This window comes from Amblyomma maculatum, chromosome 1 (assembly GCF_055883805.1).
Source record: "Amblyomma maculatum isolate TAMU_Amacu chromosome 1, ASM5588380v1, whole genome shotgun sequence".
NCBI lineage: Eukaryota > Metazoa > Arthropoda > Arachnida > Ixodida > Ixodidae > Amblyomma > Amblyomma maculatum.
This window is the reverse complement of record NC_139344.1, coordinates 191,936,690-191,960,505: the sequence shown is the minus strand read 5'-3', so window position 1 is coordinate 191,960,505 and position 23,816 is coordinate 191,936,690. Positions and strand designations below refer to the sequence as shown.

The 23,816-nt window shown below is 43.0% G+C and overlaps 2 long non-coding RNA genes and 1 pseudogene across 2 annotated transcripts in view; 1 reads left to right on the top strand and 2 right to left on the bottom strand.

Moving 5' to 3' along the window:
- LOC146205263 (uncharacterized) overlaps positions 1-23,816 on the bottom strand; it is an 82,494-nt gene that overhangs the window by 40,536 nt on the left and 18,142 nt on the right. The gene's annotated exons all lie outside the window — the stretch shown is intronic.
- Positions 6,538-23,816, top strand: part of LOC146205262 (uncharacterized) — a 76,853-nt gene continuing 59,574 nt past the window's right edge. Inside the window, exons 1-2 of the long non-coding RNA XR_014701585.1 lie at positions 6,538-7,414; positions 8,625-8,713. This is a non-coding gene — a long non-coding RNA (uncharacterized LOC146205262). The remainder of the gene's footprint in view (positions 7,415-8,624; positions 8,714-23,816) is intronic.
- LOC146205265 (CXXC motif containing zinc binding protein pseudogene) lies at positions 20,650-22,936 on the bottom strand (annotated as a pseudogene).

Sequence of the window (23,816 nt, the reverse complement as noted above, 5' to 3'; positions counted from 1 at the left end):
AATCAGACGAAAATAAGTCATCGACAATTTGTTAGCCTGTACTACAGAGCTCAAAACTCGGAAAATGGGAATGCACATGATGCAGTTTTCGCATGTTGGAGTGGACCGAAAAATAAGTCCCAGCCCACACCGCCGGGATGCGCATTACTACAGGTGAAATGGTTCAGGTTTCTGTAAAATAGCTGCCTGGCACAGCACCTTTCAAAATGTTCAGGCTTTGTACTATTGTTGAAGGCCACTTTATCATTAATAAAGGAACGAATATGCTTTATGTGTTAATGACTAGTGCTTTTTCAACATATTATGTTCATTTTTTTTTCGTTTTTCCTTAGTTTCCTTTGTTTTTCATGCTAGACAAACACAAATAGTACACTTTTAAACTTGTCAGTCCAAAGCTGAACATGAATATCTGCCATGCATGTGACAGCTTTAATGCTAGAAAGGTTGACGTGTATAGCATGCACGTAGACGCTGCGACATCCTAGTGGCACGTTCCGCTACTTGCCCCAAGGTCGTGATGTTTAATACCAGTGATGGCAGTCGCACTTTGGTGCAGGTGAAATGCAAATGCTTCTTGTTGATTTCACCGCGCTAACACATTGAACGACAGAAAAGACAAACACCACGGAGCGCGACTGGTCTTTTCTGTCGTTCAATGTGTTAGCGCGGTGAAACCAACATGAATAACCAACTAGGCCCAATTCTCGCCATTTTAGCAAATGCTTCTATTTTCTGCAAGATGTCAATGCAAAGTACAAAGCCCGGGCAGTCAAATTAGTCTGGAGCTCTCCACTACGGTATTCTTCATAGCTACATATGTCACTTTAGGATGTGAAACCCTACATGCCACAGGTAGGCTGCATTGTTTTTTAGATTTTGTAACCTCTCATCTATGTTTTGCAACATTTGGCTAATTTTAGTTCCCAAACAGTTGCTAAAGATGAAACCGAAGCAGTTCTTGGCATGGTTTGCTGCTTAGATTAATTTGCTAATTGCAGTTCTTTGAAACTTGCATCAATGCTGGACAGTTCAGATAGCAAGTAGTTGAATTACAGAAATGATGTGAATCATGCATTTCAGTTCTGACAAGTGGAAAGTAACGGTCCCCTCCTTGCATGCATAGGTGCCTTTAGACAAATACATACTCGGGGGTGTGATTGTGACGCATATCAAGGGTCAACAGAAGGCCATGTGGAGCCAGTGTGATATTCTTCATTAAGGCTAAAGTAAAATTGTACAACAGCTGCTGTACCATGCAGAAAAAAATTGATCATTTAGTGTATGATTAACTGACCTTGAATAGCATCTTACTCAGAGTATGATGTGATATATATCTGGTTTAGCATCCCAAAATAACTACGGCTATGAGGAACACAATAGTTGAGGGCTCCGGTATAATTTCGACCATCCAGGGTCCTTTTACATGCACTGACACCTCACGGTGCATGACGGCCTATTGTTTCGCCTCTATTGAAATGCCCCTGCTGTGGCTGGAACCAAATCTGCATCTTTGGGTTCAGCAGCCAAGCACTCTAACTACTGAGCCAGCACAACGGGGCGAAGTATCAAAATTTATGCCATTACATTTCTTTCTAGCCTGTGGTTTTCTTCACAGAACTAATGTATACAAGGAAAAGTAAACAGCAAGAAAACACTAGTTTTATTGCACATTATATTCACATTTCAGCAAACATTCTCTAGAAAAAAATTTCTCATAATGTTTTCATGGAAACCATGAACAAAACAAAACAATGCACTTACTTCACTCGAATTATTAATGGGCAAGGTTGTATCTATGCTACTACACTGCACTTATCACAAAACCACAAGCCCCATCTGCTTTGGCCAATCACTTGATGAAACTAACGGAGACAGATGTCGCACACCACAGACTGGTCGTCTCGCAACATATCTCTGCATATGTTGCATTTCAATTTCATGCCTTTCCACTTAGTTTCAACTGTTGCCAGCATTACTAGTCACCCATCTTTTCTGAAATTCCTTTTTACGCTGTTGGGATCAGCATCCTTGTTAACGATGGTCTCTGGAATTTTGGATGCTGTCATTTTCACATCTTCCTCATCTGGAAGAACGAAGGAAATGACAAGCTTTGAGCAGACAAAAAATTAGGGAGACTCCTAATCTCCACCTGTAAGGGTATGGTGTGCCAGCGTTAATGGTTCTTGTCTGCAGATCCCACTGTGGATTCTCGTTAATTTACATGCCCTTTGCTACAAACATTATTACTAATTCCTTAATTCATGTCTCTGTTATCTCAGATATACTCATTAGCATACGGTCGTAGGCTGCCCTGTTAGGTGATAGACAACCTGGCATAGACCTCTGTAAGCCTCAACCTTTCTTAACTGGAGCTGAAACGTTGAAGCTGAAATATTTCAAATATAACTTTGTAAGCTTGGCTTAACAGCTCCTGCCATGTCGTGTGGCCTCGTGACATTTGGCTCATGGCACTTTTGGCTTGTGCACAGGGGTCATCTGTTTACTGGTTAACATGCATGAAAAATACATTTTCACACAAACTGGTGGCAAATGGTCAAGTGGTGCACTGCAGATTCTGAAATGTATACCTATATTCATGCAAGGATCGCATCATCACATAACATGGTCAAGAGTTCTATCAGTACCTGTAGTTACATAGCATTTCAATGCCCATTAAAGGACCACCTCAGACAATGGTTGTTGTTATCTCAAGACCTGTTCTAACAGCATACTGACGCCATTCCACTGAGCGATGGACATGTATATGCATACCCTAGATAGCTCATGATTGTGGATCTCATTTATTTCTATGACTTCCAAGGAGTTCCTGTCGTCAGAAACTTTATGAAATCGGGACAGTAGTCTTGAAAGGTGATGAAAAGAAATAACCAGGTTACCTTGACGCAATGCTAAATTACAGAGGGTGAATATGCTGCATGAAGATACCAAGAAGCTTGTACAAAGAAAAGTGAGAGTGAAATGCAGGATTTTTGAAACATTGAAATAAACTACAAACTATACTTGTCAAACCTGTCATTAAGGAATGGAAATCATGCAGTAATCAAAAACACAATATGGAGGACATTTTAGGTCATCTTCACAAAACACATACCCAAACCTCACACACAGCTTCATACTTATGAAAGAGGACAAACCAATATGCAAGGAGTGTGGAGATGAACTAACAATAAACCATATCTTACACGTGCGCCAGAGTCGAGAAAAGAGGAAACATTTTGTACAATTTGCAACAGATCCCTTTCCATCCCAGCATGATCCTAGGAGAGACGTGCAAATTTCCTGCATTTTTGGTTTCCTAAAATGTTCCTAAACAAGCTACATCCCAAAGAACATTTGTCATTACACACAAAATAAATACATTAAACCTTGTTCTTGGTGCATGGCAGCATTAGTCGCTTAGACACCATAAAAATCAACACAATGCTGTAAGGTATACCTTGGTTAGCTATGTTATATGAGATAAGCTTTCGGCCTGGTGTGGTCCTTATTCACGTGACAGCGCTGTCATGAGGGTCTTTGTCGTAGCGATCGGAAAGTGACCTATTCCAATAATTTTACAAACTGAAGGTGATTGTACAGATTTCTAAAGACTGGAGTGCTCAACTGTTTTATCAACGTCCGCCTGCTTTGACAGCCTGGAGTGAAACTGTTGAAGAGAATACATTTTTGAACATTTAACGCGTTTCTGAAGGCGTTGCTTTCAATTACGGGGCCAACAAAAAGCAGGTAAATGTCAAACGACGCCTAGATAGGCTTTCTAGCAAGACAGCGGTGTAGCGTGGAAAATCGCTCCGCCGATCCATCGCTGGCGCCGCTGACTTGAAAGGCGAACTGTTCAAACTTATATAGCTACTGACCACACCTGAAACACTGAATTGCGCATGATCAAGGCAGAATTTCTCTAACACTGAGCACTGGTAGCTATCGATTTCACGCCCAATATTGTGAAAATCTGTCCTCTCTTCGATCATTGATACGTCCACGGTTGAACATTTATGCGCCTCGGGGTAGGCCAGCCGTGGGAACATGGATTCGTGGTTGTAGCAACGATCACTTGCATGGCACACTCTGCAAAATTCCAAGAGTCAGCTTCTTCAACGAAATGTGCAGCGCACATTTTCTACCGCGTACCTAAGTCCGGCGATGCATGCATATCCATCCCGATCGTTTCAAAGCTGCGCGGCCGTTCAGTCGGGTCACGCTAACCTCGAGCATGCGGGGGTTTAAACTACATATACGCAAACTTCAACGACAAGAAAAAGATGCAGCTTAAGCACTTTAGTCTAGTCTTCCCCTATATACCAAAGAACATTGCTGTTCACATGGAATTCGGATCATTCACGCTTCCGGCTTTCCGGTTGTGCACTCTTGCGGTGCGGTGCAGTAGGTCTTCGCCTCGACGAGTCGATATGCAGGCCTCTAGTAGATTCGGCATGTCTTCTGCCACGGCTCTGAGGTAGAATTTGAACGAAGAATTTAGCTAAAAACATCCTGTTTCCTCGGTCTGCATGTGAGGAACGAGCATAATGCCATTTCACATACATACTTTGGACTGCCGATCGTTCTGCACGGCGAGGTGTGTGTGTGTTGTGCCGGCGCTAGATCTTCGGAGGTCGATGCAGGACCTAAGACAGCGTAAATGCTAGGAATAGCTCGCTCGCATTACGGGCAGATCGAGGTGATAGTTTAGTGCGAAGCGAAAGCTGCTCGTGAATGTGCGTATCTCGATGCCAGCTGGTGGAGCTGGTGCAGTACGTAGCATATCGCCTGCGGCTATGTGCTTGACAGCGATGTTTGCCGTACACAACCCTAAGTGAAGACCGTGATCTATGTTAGAACGGATGCACTCTTCATAGCACCTCATCGAGAGTTGCGGCTAGCTGATATCATAGAGGATGAGATCCATTCACGCGTAGCAAGCGGAATGTGGCCGCGTTCGACGTGCATATAGCCATGAGCCTGTATATCGACGTCCGCCGTATCTTTACGAGAATCGAATAGATACGTCGGACGTACCTTTAGACACTTCGTAAGTTTTATTAATGTCAACTGACGCTAATGAGACTCATGAATTGTGTATTGACTATGGTAGCATGCACAGTGTTCTAGCGTATGGCCATGAATGGTAGAAATGGTACGTCTAATTTGCTTCTCTAGCAAGTATTGTTTCTTCAGCTGCCGTAAAATTTGTTTATTTCTTCCCCAAATGTTTCTGGGCTGGGATCTCTCCTTGCTACACTGGAGAGAAATAAAAATAAAAATTATTGAATTTGGTAATAACATACTGATTAAACTGGCTAATGCATCTCTGTACTCCCTATGGTATCCTCTTGTTTCCATAGATTATTTGGTAGGTGTTTGTTCTCAGCCTCACCTGGATCCCATAGCACTCCACTACGGTACCTCTTTCTCTCTCACTCCCGCCTTTCCTTCCCATATAGCACAGCTTGTGTGTTCGGCGAGAAGTGTGAAGGATACCGTACGTTTCTTTTCATGTAGTACACAGATTTTCAATTTACGCAGTTATTTGCAAGGCACCCATGTACTGTGCAATGTCAGTGCACATTGAAGAACCCCAGGTGGTTGAAATTTCCAGAGTCCTCCACACTATGGCATCTCTCAGCCTGAGTTGCTTAACCCTATAAGCTAAACAAATTAAGCTAAACTAAATGTCTTCAGTTGGTTTGTTGTTTTGGGGGGAAAAAAAGCGCAGTATCTGCTTCACCCCTCAGTGGATACCGACACAAAGTGGACATATTACAAATGTTAGACAATTTTGCTAGGCTCTGAATCTCCGAATTAGTGCATATGTGTTTTACAAATCAAGTCCTCGTAGTCCTGTGTGCACTTTTTATTTTATGTAGATATTGCAGTCAATGAAACTTGAAACCTTTGGCTTTATTAAAGGAGAAAAATGACTCTGATATTGTTTGGGCAGAGGCTGTTTCTCTTATTTTTTCACTGGTGCATATGACACCCCCTGGAAAAATATTTCTGGCTATGCTCCTAGTCTGTAATGCTTTGTTTCCTGCTTGTCAAAAGCACTAAACAATGCTTTACTAATGCATGTACCAGAATAACATAGTTATGGTAGCCGTGGTACCATCCAAGGTGGCAGAGCCAATAATTAAATTTTGTTTAGCCTTTATAGTTTGTTCAGGGTGGCAGACCTGTGCACATTAGGTCAAAATTTGTATTTCCCCAGCATTTGAATGTGGCATAACACTACTGCCAGTCCTGCTTAGATGTTCTTATGATGGCATATTTTGTGGGCATCGTGTGTAGGGTTATTATGTCTGTTTATTTACTATTATACTGCAATCTTTGAAGAAAGCATTTTGCCTGTTGACGATATAACAAAAAAAAAAAAAAAAGATTAATTTTAAGTCTGCAAGAAACTGAAACCAGCTAGAAATACAAAAAACTTATACTTAAAAACTGAGCTTAGAAAAGTTCCTCAAGCTGGTGATGTTTTCCTGTCAAACAGTTTGGTGAGTGCTGCGTGCACACTGGGAGTAGGTGTAGTTTTTGCTCACTGGGATGCAATGAGAGAACATGTCTTGTGTGAAAGAAGACTTGCTCATAAAAGCAGAGGAAAATGCATCTGTGCTTAGTGGATGTCGTAAAATGTGCGTAATTATTCCATACAGTAGTCAACTGTCAAGTTTTGCATGGAAATAAATCCCATGCTCTCGCTGCTTATAACAATTCATCAGTTTCAAAAAAGGGAGAAATTGTAGTCTCACATGCTAATAAAAAGCTTTAATTAAATGGGCCGAGCCAGATTTATTGCTGGCACATTTGTATTTTGCAGTGTTAGCTGTTCAAGGCAAACGCTTCTGTGCGAACCATGTTTGTTGTCATCATTGTCGCAGAGCATCCATGCAGCTGAGGGTAATCAGAACGAGGGTGACACCTAGCATAGGGCGCCATGCCACTGGGGTGCTGTAATGAGACCACCTGTGCTCATAGTGCCTCATGGCAACTTTCTGAATTCAAACAGAGGGAAGGTTCCCAGGAAAATCATGTTTGTGTTCATACTCATTTCACGTCTGGGTAGCCAGATGTGACTGGGAGGACACCTTGTATGACATCCCGCACAGGTTACATCTTTCTTTCTCCCTCCCCCTAGTTGTTACCAAATGTGCTCATGTCTCTTTTAAAACAAAAAGTGGCTTTTTGACAGCTGTTAAAAATATCCCTTTAGGTTCAACAACATTATGCTTCTTTCTGTACACACAGTGTGTTCGAGTCAAAAGTAGAAAAAGAAAATGAAAAGGCACTGTATGATCAGTAACTTGTTTCCTTTTTTCCCTTCAGAAAAAAGAAGCCAGGTGGAGCAGGAAATGTGCTGAACCAGCTGTTCAGCAAGAAGCAGAAAATTAGTACACTGGTTAGTGTTGACCTTCTCTTTTACGTAGTAAGAATGCTGATCAGTTTAGAATGCAGAACACATTTCATTGTTTAACACTATTGATGGTCAGGATTTTTTTATGATAGGTCATTCTAACTTTGGTACTCGTAATCGCATTATGTATGCTGACCCTGTAATTTGCTGTTTTCTTTTTTCTTTTTATAATAAAATGAAAGCCAGGAGCAAGTAATCAGCGTAAAATTCAGTTTGGACTTAACCCTGTTTAACTGTCCTACAGTGTTTAGCCTTGCTTACTCTGTCTTGGCTGCCTTTCAACCCTTGCTCAGTTTCCTTTGACTTTTTTTTACCCATCTTCTGCACCTTGTTCTGTCTGTAAACCATAAAACATTTTCTAGACAGCACTGCGCAGAGGCTCCATGAGTGCCATTGTGTAGTCACCAAAGCCATTTTATCATGCACTTTGTGGCATCGTTTCATGAACCAACAATGTTTTCAACACGATAGTGGTTACAACTCATAACTTCTTGGAGTCTTGTATATCCATTGTCAAAAGGAAGGCAACTTTGTTGAATATAAATTGAATTTCCTTGAATCCAAAGCCAAATGGTCGAGGTTTGTTGTGCACCATGTAATTCATAGAACCACATTTAGACTGAATACACATCTGTTCAGCAATGCATAAAATATTGGCGACTAAAATTGACGTTTTTGACGAGCATTGCCTTCCATTTACTTTTTGATGGTACCTGTACTGGTAAGGTATTGCATTGGTGCTGAGTTATTGATTTGCTGAGATCATGAAATGAAAACAGTATGCAATATGGCTGGTTATTTGGGGGAAAAAAACCTTTCATTATCGTCCAAGATTTGCATCCAGCATAATGTTTTTTTTCTTTCTTTTTGTGCCTTGGAAGGGGGACGACTATATACCACCTGTGTTACTGCTTGGACAGACTTTGTTATTCTTCTTGCATGTAATATGAAAAGTGAGAGGCCTGATGCATTCTTAGCTGCTTCGTTGATGAGGTTCTTTGTTGTAGAAGCATAGAAGGGTCAGGGTGTGGGCTAGTGGGTAATTAAACTATGGCCACCCCAATGGTGACTTCCAAATTTAGTTGGGGTGCGCCCAGAATTTGGCATGCTTTTGCTTTTGTAGTTCATGATTGATTGTGCCCTGATGTAGTACAAGCTAGTACAAGCTTCAGTGTAGAGCTCCGCTCTCTAACAGGCAGGAAAAGTCAAAACTGGACTGGGACAGCTACAAGCAGAGTGAAGGCATTGCAGAGGATCTGCAGAATACAATCGAGGCAACGACGGGTAAGTAACTGTAGCATTTTCCCACTCTTATTTGCCGACCCATGTCTGTTTACTTGATTTTGTCCTTGGGGCTTGTTTTTTGAGGAACTTTGAGAAATACAGTCACGCAGACTTGAAGTCATTTGTAGAGATAAGCTGCGTAAGTACACAAGTGGTTCTTGCTATATTTCAGGAGATTTGAACTTTGCTTCAGTGGCATGACAAATGACACCCATTTCGATCATTGGTATACCTCCTATAGTATTTGCTGATCTTATACTGCTATGAAACAGTCAACGTAAAAGCATGGGCTGCCTGATGTCAAGTTAATAGAAATGACAACAGAAATCTGCATTCGATTTTAGATTTTTTAAAACATTATTTTCCGTCCTTCTAATTGGCAGGAAAGGCCAATGAAAAATTTTGATCAAGTCTCACTCCACATACAGCTGACAGTGACAAGGCAGCAGAATCAGTGTACTGTATACTATAGAAAAGGAACGAAGCTTTGGCAGTTTCTGTGAAAGGCAGAACAAAGTAACCGAGGTACAATAAAGGTAGGGGTATACAAAAAGGGCAGTGGTGAAATAATGTGTATATTGGTATTTATAAAAAAAAATTGTTTTTATATAATTTTGCCAACTTAGTTGGGACTAAGGTTTAACTGCAGGGTTGGCAGCTGTAATTTTTTCTTCAGAATTTTAATGACCATTATGGTTTGTGTCACTGCAGGTGGGTGGAGCAAATGTGGGTTAAAATGAAGAAGCAGTGTTAAGGCATTGATCTGTTATATTCCCTGTGATCACGTGTGCCTGTGGTATGGAGATTTAGATTGTTTCAGTGCTGTATACTTCTCATGTTTGTCCTGCTGAGTTTCAAAATAGAAATTCTATGGTTCAAATTCTTTCAGTTCAGTTCAGTTCAGTTCAGTCGTTCAGTCGTGTCCGACTCTTCGTGACCCTATGGACCATATCACGCCACGCTTTCCGGTCTCTCACTATCTTCCTAACATCACATAACTTCATCTGCAGCGCCTCGAGGATGCCATCTAACCATCGCGTTCGCTGCCTACCCCTTCTCCGGTGACCCTCAACCTTTCCCAACATAAAATCTTTCTCCAGCGACTCCTCTCTTCTCATCAGATGACCAAAGTAGCTGAGCTTTAACTTTAGAATTTGACCCTCCAATGAGCAGTCAGGGTTTATGGTCGACAATATCGACTGATTTGATCTTCTGGCCGTCCAAGGAACTCTCAAGATTCTCCGCCAGCACCACAATTCAAACACGTCAATTCTTCGGCGGTCAGCCTTCTTCACAGTACAACTCTCGCATCCATACATCACAACTGGAAATACCATACATAGCACGAGTTATACGGATCTTGGTTGGCAGGCTAATGTCTCTGCTCTTTACTAGGCGGTCAAGGCTAGCCATGACTCTCTTTCCCAGAAGTAGGCGTCTCCTAATTTCATGGCTGCAGTCTCTTTCCAGGGTTATCTTGGAGCCCAAGAAGAGAAAATTTGTCACAGCTTCCACTTGTTGTCCCTTGATGCTCCAGGACTTGATGGGGCAAGATGCCATGATCTTTGTCTTTTTAATGTTCAGTTTAAGCCCAAACTTCTCACTCTCTTGTACGCGCATCAGAAGTCTCTTGAGTTCCACTTCACTTTCTGCCATTAAAGTGGTATCATCCGCATATCTAAGGTTGTTGATACGTTTCCCAGCAATCTTCACTCTAGCTGAAGACTCGTCCAGACCGGCCTTCCATTCCAAATTCTTTAGCAGTGTGTTTTTCAAATCAAAATCAGTACGCAAGGTCACATTGTTCACTCGAAAAAAAAATTGGAGTTAAAGAGGCCAGTAGCTGATTTTAAGGGGACAAAATACTAAAATTTAGGTCTAAAATATTTTTCGGCGCAATGGAAATATTGATGTTTAATATGTTCGATTCCATAGTGGATTTGGTAGAAACGGTGTTGAAAATTTTTGCCGAGAATTTTTCGATCAGTGCATGCGGCTGTCTTTATGTAGTCCGATGCTAGAAACCATGAGCAGCGACCACGATGATGGCTGGTGGTCGAGAAAAAAGATGTACCGAAAACAAATATAAATTTCACTCGCCAGACAGTGATTAAATATTTTTTTGCTTTGAGGAACACTCTTTTTCAGTTTCACACTAAAGGCTGTTACGGCACAATAACGCAAGCCTCGTCGACGAAAGTTTTAGTGGGCACTATAATCGCTTCATTCATGCAATTCCAAACACTGTGGTGCCATCTAGTGGCAAAACCTGAAAGCATGCCTCTCGCAGTGCAAAATGAGGAGTGGTTTTATTTAAGGACGCAGTGCATCAGCATCAGCATCATCAGCCTGACTATACCCACTGTTGGGCGAAGGCCTCTCCCATATTTCTCCAATTAACCCGGTTCTGTGCTAGCTGCATACACTTGACCCCTGCGAACTTCTTAACCTCATCCGCCCACCTAACTTTCTGCCGCCCCCCGCTATGCTTTCCTTCCCTTGGAATCCAATTTGTTACCCTTAGTGACCATTGGTTATCCTCTCTTCGCACTACATGTTCTGCCCATGTCCATTTCTTCTTAATTTCCGCTAGAATGACTCAGTGCAGAGAGCGCAAAATATAATAAATAATGACAAGCACTTCTAGAAGTAACAAGAAAGTGTGCACTTACGAAAATCCGAAAATCAGCGATATTTTGCTGATATATGTAGTCACGTGGGGTATTACCTTGAAAGTAATAGGGTTTCTTCGCTGGATAGCACCTCGTTTTTTTTAATGCGATTTTCAAGGGCAAATTAAAATTGTAAAGCCTCTGATATTTTAGTGCTCGATCTGTACTCTATGAGGCAAGGTCTTTTCAACTCTACCATAATCCTTTGATATATTTTGGCGAGTGTTCTTTCCCTTTAAAGATAAATATTTTGACACAGTAGATATTCGAATGTTCAAAGTGCGTTATCTCATGAGAGTTGCATCAGAATGGGAGGATATAGTAATTTGAAGAATTTTTCAATCGGTGTATGTGTCAGAAAATGTGAAGAACAAAGAAAAAAATGCATTCTGGATGACTTGAAAAGCAATCCTTCGTTGAGCATTGTGATCCTCATCTTGGCACATGCCTTGAATGCTCTTGTATTATTCTTGTGCTAGTGTTTACACTGTTGTGGGCATTTTTTGCAAGTGCTCTAGTATGAAAGCACTGATGCATACCACGACAATGGGAGGGCTGCGGCTGGCCCATCACTGCACTTGTCAGCATCAAGAAAGTGCTGCTTTCTTTTCTTTCTTAGTTTTGCTGAAAAGTCTGTATCAGGCTCAATTTCATTAACCTGAAGCAAGATCTTTTCGTTCTTGTAATCTGGTAGCACATTTTGTTGAAGTGGCAGTACCTTAAAGAACTATCCAACACAGTTTTTCATTTGGATTTCTGATTCCATCTGGAATGAATTAGAGCACTGTACATAGTCACCTTTGATATTGGATGGTGCAAGACTCTTCTGCAATATTTCAGGCCATGTCACCTCATATTCTACTTTTCATTGTTTAGGAGAAACCCCTCGGGTAGTGTAGACTTGCCTGCAAATTGAAGCCATACAGCTTTCACAGAAACAAGGAAAATGTGTCCTGGTCTGGTGTTCAAGCCATGGATAACCACCTCACAGGAATGTTCGCTTACCAACTGAGCTAGCCGGGACTGCTGGCGTATATGGTAGGGCGAAATGATTGGTCAACCTAAAGTTGGAATGGTGTCGGTCCTATGTCAGAATATCAGCAGTACAGCTGTGTCATATATCATTGTGGCATCTACAACATTTGGCACTAACTGTCGCATATTTTGTGTTGTTTTTTGTTTTGTTTTCTCTTCCAAATTCCAAACATAAATCACAAGCAATACTCTCACCCTGTTACTCCTACCACAGTGCTAAATTTCCAGTGTTGACACTTTTTCTGTTCGTCTTAGTTGACTTGCTGCAGCTTCATTGAAATGCATGTCAACTAATATTTTCATGAAAGTTCTTGGAAGCACTAGGCCTACTAATAAATAGTCATTTATGTCAAGTTAGCAAGATTATGATTACATGTTATATTTTTAGATAATCTTGAATTGACCTATGGCTGTTACTGTGCATCACCTTGTCCGAACTGACATGTTTGTTTCCTTACAGTTGGGCAAGAATCTTGGTTTTAGTAAGATGTGGATGCATTGTGAAATGAGCTAGACTATTTTATGTGCAGGAAGCAAGCATTCCTTCAGCGTGCTGACCTGCACCAGTTTTAAATTGAGAAGACCCTCAGAGCGAAGGGCCGATCTACTAACTACCTCTGAGCACTGTTCTCGTTCATTTTTTCCCCATTCATGTGAATATCACAGTTTGTCATCATATCATAATAAAGACATTGTTCAAAATGTACCATGCTGCTGTGTGATATCCTCTGTAACGTGCCATTGTCATCTGCAGCCACAGTTAAGCAAATGCTCTTTTGAAGACTTGACCCCCATATATCATGAGCCTCTAGAGCGTCGTGCACTGCTTTTCTTGTGTGTGCTGTGACGTACAGGCACGGCCAAAATACTATGGAGCATGCTGTGGTGTTTGAAATTCTTTTCCCCACTGCATAGACGAGGTACAATGCTGTTTTGGCTTTATGCGCAAGTGCACCAGTGGCACTTGCTAACATATATGTGTAAAGTACTTCTTGTTAGGTAAGATGTTAGGTAAAGTATGATAAGAACTTGACTGCCGAAACGTACTCCATAACATTGCGGCTGGGACTTTACATTCTAGTTAACACTTACAGTTGCTTTTTGGTCTGCTTCAGTTTTTCAGTGCAGTTTTCTTCAACTTGGACTACCAAAATGTACAATCATGAGTGGCCTTGTGCTTTGCATTGGCTTTAAAAACTTGATAAGCAAACCTAAAGTCAAGTCATGTGACCCTCTTCATACCAGTAACACAAAAATGTAACATTTTGGGAAAAAAAAACAAGACTGCCAACATATCAGTTTCTTGGAACAAGTGTTACCCAAAGGGTAGCTGCTTGGGCTTGTTGGTTCATGAGTTAAATGGAAGAAACGTAGCACAAAAAATTATAGGGGACCTTGAAGCTCCATCTTTAAAGGGACACTAAAGACAGCCAAAGATGGTATGAAAATCTAATAAACTACATTTGGTGACACTGTCGCCGCATATCCGGCAGCAAAAAATCGAATAATTGCTGAGATATTGCGATAACAAGTTGAGGTTTTTTTCTTGTTCCCGCCGGTAGAATTCAAACTGTGCCGTCCGACTACGTAGTCGGAGTTGAGTGACGCACACTGTGACGTAAGCGGAGATTCCGTGATAGCTAGCGAGCCGGCGCGGCCCGCGGCGTTGCATCCCTCAAGAGCCAACATGGCAACAGCGTACTCGCAATGACGGCCTCAGCCGAAATAAATAAAACGATGAAGAGAGTAATTTACCGAGGGATGGGCCCATAAAGGAAGAAAAAAAAAACAGAGCGCTTGTAATGCACAATACTTTACATGTTTCTCAAGCTTTTGCGCTCCTTCTTGCACTGTGTATAAACAAACCGAGCCTTCGGTCATCGCAACGCTTCCTGACATGTTTACATACAAATAAGATTTAGTTACCAGCAAAATAGTGTCCTCGCTGTTGCGCTTGTCAGTTTTGAAGCTTCGTCGCACTTTTTTCCTTCAAGGTTTGTGCTACAACTCCGTGTTCAGCGAAAATTACGTCCACGGTAGCAGAACATGACCGAAGTACCGGCGCCACTACATTTGCCAGCGCTGTGAAATTCCACATGTTAAAATGGATCCAGTGCACAATATAGTGCGCACAGGCATCCAGAACATTAGTTGCAAGACGTGAGAGCAGGCAGCATGCGCCGATGATCAAGAAATTGTAATTTTTAGACCGGCAGCGGAAACACCTTATTGTAAATGGGGCCATAACATAAAAACTAGAAATATTTCTAAGGTTCCTGTGGCGTTCGTTCAACACATTTATTTATTCAAAAGGGGGAGTAGATATGACGCGGCGTAGCCGAGCGGTTAGCGCTGAACGTTACGTAGCAAGTAGTAGCGAGTTCGAGTCTTACCACTACTGGCGTTTTTTTTTTTTGTTTTTTTTTTACAAATCGATTTTTTTTTTAATCTTTTGTAACGTATTTCTGGTGCTTCGTTATTTTTAGTTTTTACTTTTTACCCGAAGTCCTTTTTTTCGCCAGGCGACGAGCGCAATATATCGACGCTCTCCTTGGTATGAGCGGCAAGTATGCGCCTTTTGTTTGCGACGCCTGCAAATAGCACGTTGAAGGTCTTGTTGACGCAGTATATGTTGGTCAGATGTGCCATGATTTAGTGAACAATTGAATGATAATGCGGTTTTCCTTTGGTACTTAGCATATGTATGCTTTTCGTGGCGTACGTAGCTGCAGTCGAGCGGTCAGGTCGCAGTCGAAACCGCAACGGCGGCGATATGTTGGCGCAGAAGTGTGAACGAAGGAGCGTGTCGGCGGTAGCGGATTTCGCTCGCTCGTGCCTCCGAATGCTCAAATGGGAACCATCAAGGCGCATCTGCTGCTCCAAGCTCGTAATTCAGGCGCTGTAGGTTCAAACAAACTATCCGAGTGCGCAAGAAATGCCTGAGCCGAAACATAACCAAAACTGAAGTGGGCGCCTGTGGCGCCTCCAAGTATATTTTTGTATTTGCCTTGCAACGTTTACGTTGTCTTTTCGCCGTCGTTCACGTATGATAAAAGCCTGTTATCATGTTTGAGAAAAAATGTACTACCGCATTCAAACATGCAACGTAATTCGCATTTGTCAGCCTCCGGGATCCCTAGCGCGCCATGTGATTTGTAGTTGCGAGCCTCGGCCGTTTGGCTGTGGTGGCGGTACCTGTATTTCTGTTATTCTTCTTTACTACCTTATAACAGCTCTGTTTTCAGTAAGAGTGGTCTTTTTGTAATCGGGAACTGGCATTCTATCGATGCAAACCCACTTCCTTTCTCTCTTTAGTGTTCCTTTAAGGATATTGTTATGTGGTGGCATGACAAGCGATGGAACACGGCGACGCAGCAGAAACGAACGACATGATGACATGACGATGAAATATGCTTTAATGGCCAGTGGGCCTGGCGCGAGCGCTTCGCCCCGCACCACTGCCCGCTTCGTCATCTTAGTAGCATTACCCGGGGCCACCGAGCGATCGTCCAGATCGATTGCTAGAAATCCAATGCATGACGTGACGATGAACACAGATACAGGATTGGGACATGAAACACTGGACACCACAATGAATGCAAAGATGGGAAGAATGCTTGCACCGGAGCATCAAGTTCAATCTTCACCGTTTGCCAAAGGCTAAGGCTCATGGACACGCCGAACGGCTTGGGCGGGGTTGCTGTCTTCGCTCGAGTGGTCGTGAGGTCGCTTCGTCGTGGGGTCGGCTTTGGGCTCTTCCTGGTCGTCGTGTGTTGTGGTCAGGGCTGGGGACAGCAGCTGGTCGGGTCTGAGCAAAAAGAGCTGGGCGGCAATCTCCATGGGCTTTTGGCAGATCGGCCCTGCGTACGGTTGGCTTCGACGGTGCAAGGCGAGGATGGGGATGAACTGCACCTCCAACCAAATGTTATGTGGTGGCATGACAAGCGATGGAACACGGCGACACAACAGAAACGGAACGACGTGGTGACATGACGATGAAATATGCTTTAATGGCCAGCGGGCCTGGCACAAGCGCTTCGCCCCGTGCCACTGCCCGCTTTGTCATCTTCGTAGCAATATGACATAATAGCATAGGCTACCAGGCCACATATAAAGCCCCGTTTTAACCAAGCCATGTGAACATGCCTGCATGGCCTAAGGGTAATGTGAATACGAGGGCCCTGGCAGGCTGATTCTGATCATCATCATCATCAGCTGCAATATACCCACTGCAAGGCGAAGCCTCTCCCATTTTCCTCCAATTAGCCTGGTCCTGTGCTAGCTGCATCCACTTAACCCCTGCAAACTTCTCAAATTCATCCACCCACCTGACTTTCTTCCACCCTATGCTTCGCTTTCCTTCCCTTGGGATCTAGTTGGTTACTTTTGCAGACTATCGATTATACTGTATTTGCACTACATGTCCTGCTCATGCCCATTTCTCCTTGATTTCGACTAAAATGTCAGTAACTCGAGTTATTTCTCTGACCACTCTGCACGCTTCCTTTCTCTTGATGTTACACGTACCATTTTCCATTCCATAGCCCTCTGTGTTGTCCTCAACTTAACTAGAACCTTTTTCGTTAGCCTTCATGTTTCAGCCCCATAGGTGAGTACTGGTAAGATGCAACTGTTATGCACTACTTTCCTCTTGAGCAAGATCAGTAAGTTGCTAGTCATGATATGAGAGCCTTCTGATATCACCCTCCTATATGAAAGGAAAGGCTCCAGTTGGCAGCTCCTGCCAAGCATAACATTAGGCAAACCTACATCTAGTCAGTGTGCACCCATGTAAACCGCTAGCTACTGCCTGACAGTGTGATACTCGTCTTTCACTCAATACTGGTGCTGGCGCCGGATTTTTCGGTGAACGGGGCCTTTAACGTTGCCGCATTAAAAGGACACTGGCAGAGAAAGAAGCCACACACGGTGCTACACATAGCGCTTTGTGTGCCTTCTTTCTCTGTCCGTGTTCTTTTTGCTTGTTTTTTCCATTGAAGTGCTATTCGCTATGTAAATGGCTGCCTTATGCCTATTTGTTGCTGGAAACTTTCTATTCTGTCAATAAGTGAAGTGTGATAGGCATGAATGGCTTCCTCGAACAGTTGCTGCACATTACATTGGCCTTGTTTGAGATTCTTTCGATAGTGATAAATGCTCGACCCATGCATCAGCTTTGATTTTGTGTGTGTCTAAACTTGGAAGCCTTCTCTAACACATAGCTGCGCTTTTCCTGCATAGCACACCTGTTGCCTGTGTAGCCCATAGCATAGCCATTCTAATGGGCCTGATACAATTTTTTTCTTACATTTATTTTCCTGAAATGTACACTGCATAAAGAGTGCAATATTTGTTGGACTCACTGGTGCTTTACAACGTGGCATGCTCAATGCTAGTTTTGTGAACTCGCTAATGGCAGGCATGTGGCTGATTGGTTGCAGTGGCAGCAGTCCAAATAATGTATCAAAGAGCGAGAACAAGCACAAAAAAAAATACTTCTGGTCCAAACTGGAAAATCCTGCTATGAAGTTGCACGAGCCGTGCTGAGCTTTCTGTACCATAGTGGTGGCCTATAGACAAGCGTCATGTTTGTAAACAAAGGTGGCGCTGCGATCGGCAACGACATGGGGTGTAGGCAAAAGCCTACACTGCGCAAAGCGACGCTGCCTTCGAAACCAGTTCGCGCGGTCGAATATATTGCAACGTAAGCTTCGCTTATACGTATAAATAGCTTGGTTTATGCCTGGAGAGTATTTCCGCACATTATCAGCCGATTACAGCTAGAATTACTTGGCGAAGAGCGCTGCATTGGCTTCCTTCTCCGTGGCCTCAACAGCGCGCGGCTGCGGTACGTAGGCGACGGCCGTGAGTGATTAAGTTAAATAAAAACGAGAAAGCGCAATGTATAAGAAAGACTAATAGTCAACCCTGTTCAACTCCCAGGCCTATTCCTAGCGCATGCAAAGAGGACGACAATATGAATGACTGGAAGTGTGTTTTTCATATGACGAATCTATTGACTGCCTTTCTGTAATTGCTTCAAGCACTCACTCTAAAGAACAATATTATCGGCAACTGTATATAGTAAACTAGAAATCACATTTCTAGCAAGTCATAGAATTTCGTATCTAAAAATAAGAACTCAATCTTTTAGATCTTTTTAACATGTTGGCAAAGTGCACTGCCAACTTGTTTTCGCCTGCCCGATAAAAAAGACGTTGACGTCTATCTCATTTACAGATGTAGCAAGGTCGTTCACAGGTTAATATGTACATGAATGCCAGTACGAAAGCTCTCATTTTGTTCTCTTTGCTATAGGAGAGAAGCATGAGTGCAGATGAAACGTTCTCCACGATCGCTTGCAGCGAAATTTGCGTGATCTGTTGAGCTTTTTTTAATATACATGGAAATTGTTTATTCAAATGCGCATCATCTTATTCTGCTTATTTTGCACCCCTCATAGTCGATTCCTCTTTGGGACATTGAACTCCATGTACCATATATACTTAAATATCCTGTTCGATCAGAGCTAGATTGTACGTGGATATTTAATTCGTTCGTCATGATCTTATAATGACCTCCAAAAATAAAATTTAGAAATGAGAAATAATGCTGCGGGACTGCCCGGGTCATAACAATTATGTTTACTATAGAACCGGTGATGAAGAGACTGGTTGAAACTCGTGAAAGTACAAACAGAGAAAAGCTATATACTTTACAGGTCCGGGCCTGTTATAGCCAGCAATATCGTACTGGAGTGACCGCGCTCAAAGTAATTGCAATTACCTTCACAGCAGCGTTTGTGTCCTTTCTGTGTGAACATATGCACGGGCAGCACTGTAAGTGAATAGAACTCACAGTGCAGCTTCCCTGCGGGATCATACGCACACGGAATATATCGCGTCTGAACTTCTTACAACTTAATAACATATCAAAATGGGCACGAGCTGCAGGCGTTTGTTCTTGCGCTATTCGTCGTGTCGCCGAAAAGCAATCATGATAATTAAGGGTTGCAAACGAACTGATCTAGTTTCGGTGAAGAACTGCAACGCATATATATGTTAACCGCAAAGGCAATCCGTCACCGAAGAGTCTACTTGTCGCGCTCAATGCCGCTGCCCTTCGCTCTCATCTTTATTCTACCGCAAGAAACATGTTAAAGCAAGTGCCATTTTGCTTTTTGTGCCTCGTGGCGCAATAAACCGCACCACAGCTCGTAGAAATATTGGGAATTATGCCCGAAAACACAGCAAGCGCCGCGCATCCAATGCAGACGACCCGCGCTTTTGCCTACACCACGAAAGTCACTGCTGTCGCCAGCGCCACCGCATCTCCACTGACGTCACGGGCTGACGCTTGTCTATACATGGCCTCAACTCCTTTGCAGTGGAATAGAAGCTACAAGTTCACTTCAATGCATTCACGAGTTGGTCACACAAATCTAGGTGCCATTGTCTTGTTTACATAGCTCCCACTCCATTGTCAACAAATTACTAGAAGTATTGTGCCAAAGTGTCTGTGTTGTATCTGAAATATGTTGTACTTGGAACTTGCAAGTCATTAAAGTACAGAGTTTGATGCTTTGTTGCTCCCAACATTATCACTTCTAAAGGGGCACATGGTTCCTCTACAAAGTGAACCTGCCCCTCTAAGCACAGAGTGTTCATTTTTGCAGCAACAGCTATCGTCAGGAGAGGCCGGTGTGCCCACCACCTCCTGGATGCCTACTAAGTACTATGTGTGCCAGCCAGCTAATGATGAATATTAACCCCCATTGACAAGGCTGGGCAGTGTCCCTCGCAGAAGTCGGTAAGGCAACTTCGGAGAGCATTGTTTGCCGGCACAGGTAAAAGAAAAACTGCCTTAATTTGAGCTTTCTCTTCCACTGAAGCGATTTCTTTTAAATGCAAAATTGTGACATTATGATGGCAGAAGATTTTGCAGGAATTTATTTTACCAGTAGGCATCCAGGAGTGCACATGAAATGCCTCTCCTGGCCACAGCTGTTGCTGGCTAAGAACTGTCTGTACTTCAAGCAGGGACATCATCGTGTAAAGGGGCCTTGTGCCCCTTAACGGTGCTAGTACTGAGAGCAATAAACCAACAGACTTAGCCTCAGCCCCTTAAAAAATTTCACGCCTATACCTTGCTGACAATGAATTAGGAGTTATGCAAACAAGTAGTAACACAGCCAGAAATTTTTTTTGGGTGGACGTTATACGTCGCTGGTTGAAAAAAAAAAATCCTAAAGCAGGAGAAGGATATAGCAATCGGAAAATTTCGGTGGCGTGTTCCAACACCAAAACAACTCCACTGGCTATGACCCTGCAAACAAGGCAATGGATCCCAGACCTGTGTGACCAGCTTATGAATGCACTGAAGCAGTGCACTTGCAGCTTCCACCCATTGCAAAAAAGTTATGGTCAAGTACAAGCTACTACTGAGGTACAAGAAGCTAGGCAGGGTTTGTTTGGGGGAAATTCAAGCTTTGCCTTTAGAGTAAATGTTATAGTGCTTTTAACACTGCCTTTTCATTCTACAAGATTTTTAATATATATTTTTTGTTTAAGTTGGTTTTTAAGGAAAGGAAGGTACAGTATCTGTCTCACTCCTCTGCGGACACCTACACTTAATTGTACAAGTAATGGCATACAATAAGAGGTACATATGTCATTGGTTCGAATCCTTATTGCAAACTAGCCTTCAACTTGACCAGCAGATGGATGCAGAATGGGAAGCGAAATGGTATGGCACCACCCTGAACACTGCACAAAGAACGGCTGTGTCACAGTGTTGATTTGAAAACACATGCACGTTTTGCAGACAACTGCTTTGCTGCACAATGGATTGATGCTACGACAAAACCTTTCAGTACAAACTTATCTTATGTCCAGTTTTTCCTGGCATTCCTTTTAATGTGCAACTTCTTCTCTGAACACATTTCTATGCCAGCTGCAGATAGGCAGACAGAGCATACTCTTCTGGCACTTCAAGGCATTGGTATGTCTCCCTTCCTCTTCCACTTTTTCTTTTTTCTTTCCTTCTCACAGATTGTGATGTAAATGCTGGCTGAGCCATTCAATGATGCAATGACCAAGCTGAAGCAAGATCCTTGATATATGCTACGGCCTACTTAAATATTTGATCAACACTTATAATTTCCCCTACAGAGTTTTTCCTCACTTCCTGTGAATATCTGGTCATTCCTTCACAGACTGCAAGCATGCAAAGAGGTGCTGTATGTGGGCATGTTTAAATATTTGGGCATGCTGCATTGTAATTAGTAACATTAAACTACTTATCAGGAATTTTTACACAAAGATCAAGCTGCAAATCAAGCATGGCCGCCCCATGTGCTATGTGAAGAACAATGAGTACAATGGCAATGAAGTATGTGCATGTCAGTGAGAAATGCAGTAGCAGTAAAAAAAAAAGTAGAAAAAATTTTTTAATGGACACACAACACACTCTCACTTTTAAACCAGTACACCACTTCTGACAATCTCAAAGTCGGCAGAGAGTCAACAAAGCAGTAACATTTCTCAAAAAAAAAGGAACAAACAAACAAAAGGACACAAAACGATGCAACGTTTCTTTCAGATGCGAACTCTGATGTCTCTCTTGGCTCACCGCCCGCGCTCCTTGCTCGGCATTAGGGGACTGGACAGGGATACCACGGCGAGCAGAGGCGAACTTGTCACTTGATCTTCGTGAAACAGAACTCCAGGTCGTAGATTCCAACAGCTTGTTCCCCTTTCTCATCATAATCAGCCCACTGATTGTCCTCGAACTCGACGTCTACAAACACAGTTCCGCTTCCCGTTGCTTCAGCGCTGAAGCCATCTCTGGCATCGAACGCAACTGGTTCAGCTCCACGGCACTCGAATACGGCAACGGTAGCAAAGCTGGATGCATTATCGGCGCTGTAGGTCTGTAACTTGTCATTCAGAATATCGATGCTGTTTTCCCTGCTGCACAGCCTGCACTTCAGGACCAAGTTGGCATTTGCACGTCTCCCCCTCATAGCAGTTTTGTTGGCCGCCTCGACCGTCTGCCAAGAAGTCGTTTCTTCTCCACAATTCATGCATTTTAACTTAAGGCGCCACACGCAGTCACGACTCGGCGTGAAACCTGTAATGTTGTCCAGATTAGCACGTAGCTGTAAGTCAATCTTGACCATTTCTGGACGCTTAAGACTAATCTCGTGGCAAAGAACGTTCGAACAGTCAATTAAGACTAAGCCCGTCCAAAAAAATCCAACACCGCTGGCTTACACTGTTCCACATTGGCTGATTAGGCTGATCACTGATCACTTTTAACAGCGCGCGACAACCACCGCCAATTACAGGGTTACAGCAATTATGCCACGAATGCTTGAAGACATGTTGAACCAAATTACTAGACTCAACCTTATTTTAACTATGAAACTCGACTTTAAGACCTTACCACTTTTGAAGACTACAAGACTGTGGCGGCACCTGTAATCTTAAAAGTAATTAACACTTGTTTTAGCATGTAACGGAGCACTGTGGTGAGGCGAGTGCAGACGACGCTGATCTCGCTAATCTGGCTAACCTTTGTAAAATTAACAAAAAAAATGTGCAGTGTTGAAACGGCATAAATTTTGACCACAAACCCTTGGTGTTTCAAGGTATCTTGGGTCACAGAAAACGTGCTTTGAAAGTCTCAGTGCGTAACAGGTGTGCTCCGACACCGAGATGAAAAAAATGGCCATAAGTTTCGGTTTCGGAATCTAAAAGGGTGTTGGGCGCGATGTTTGACTGGTTGACAACGCCGTTGGCACGTTTTGCCTGCGGCCTGAACACAGTCGCTTCAAAAGTTTACGACAGGAATACGTTAGAAACGTCCTCCGAAAATCCGAAAAAAAAAAAAAAAAAAAAAGAAACCATGACATAGTCCGGTAATACCTGCAGGCTCAGCTAGGTGACCCGTGGAAAATAAGGGCTGCAAGGCGCCCACTCGATGGACTGTCGTGGCCGGTAAGCTTGACTGCATTGAAATTGGTGTACGTGTATTACAACCTCGCGGCAGAGCGTTGTGAGAGGTGTTTCTATCGGATGACGCAGATTTTGGAGACTGTGGGGTACGTTTCAGCGTTTCCTGGCGAGATTTCGCCGCACGGTATACCTCCTCAATAAATGGAACGTTTGCATATCTAAAGTCATTCGCCTTTTCTCTATTAGTTCCGCGATAAACATAGCTCACGAGGTTCTTGCGAGATGCACACTCGTGCGGCTACGTTAGAACACATCATGTGCTGATCGAGTTTTCCCGGCCGCTTAACAATTCGAAGCTTGCAAACAAGTGCGCGCTTTGATGGGACAAACGGCGAGCGACTCATGATGTTCCTGACGTAATTGTGCTCGGATTGGGTC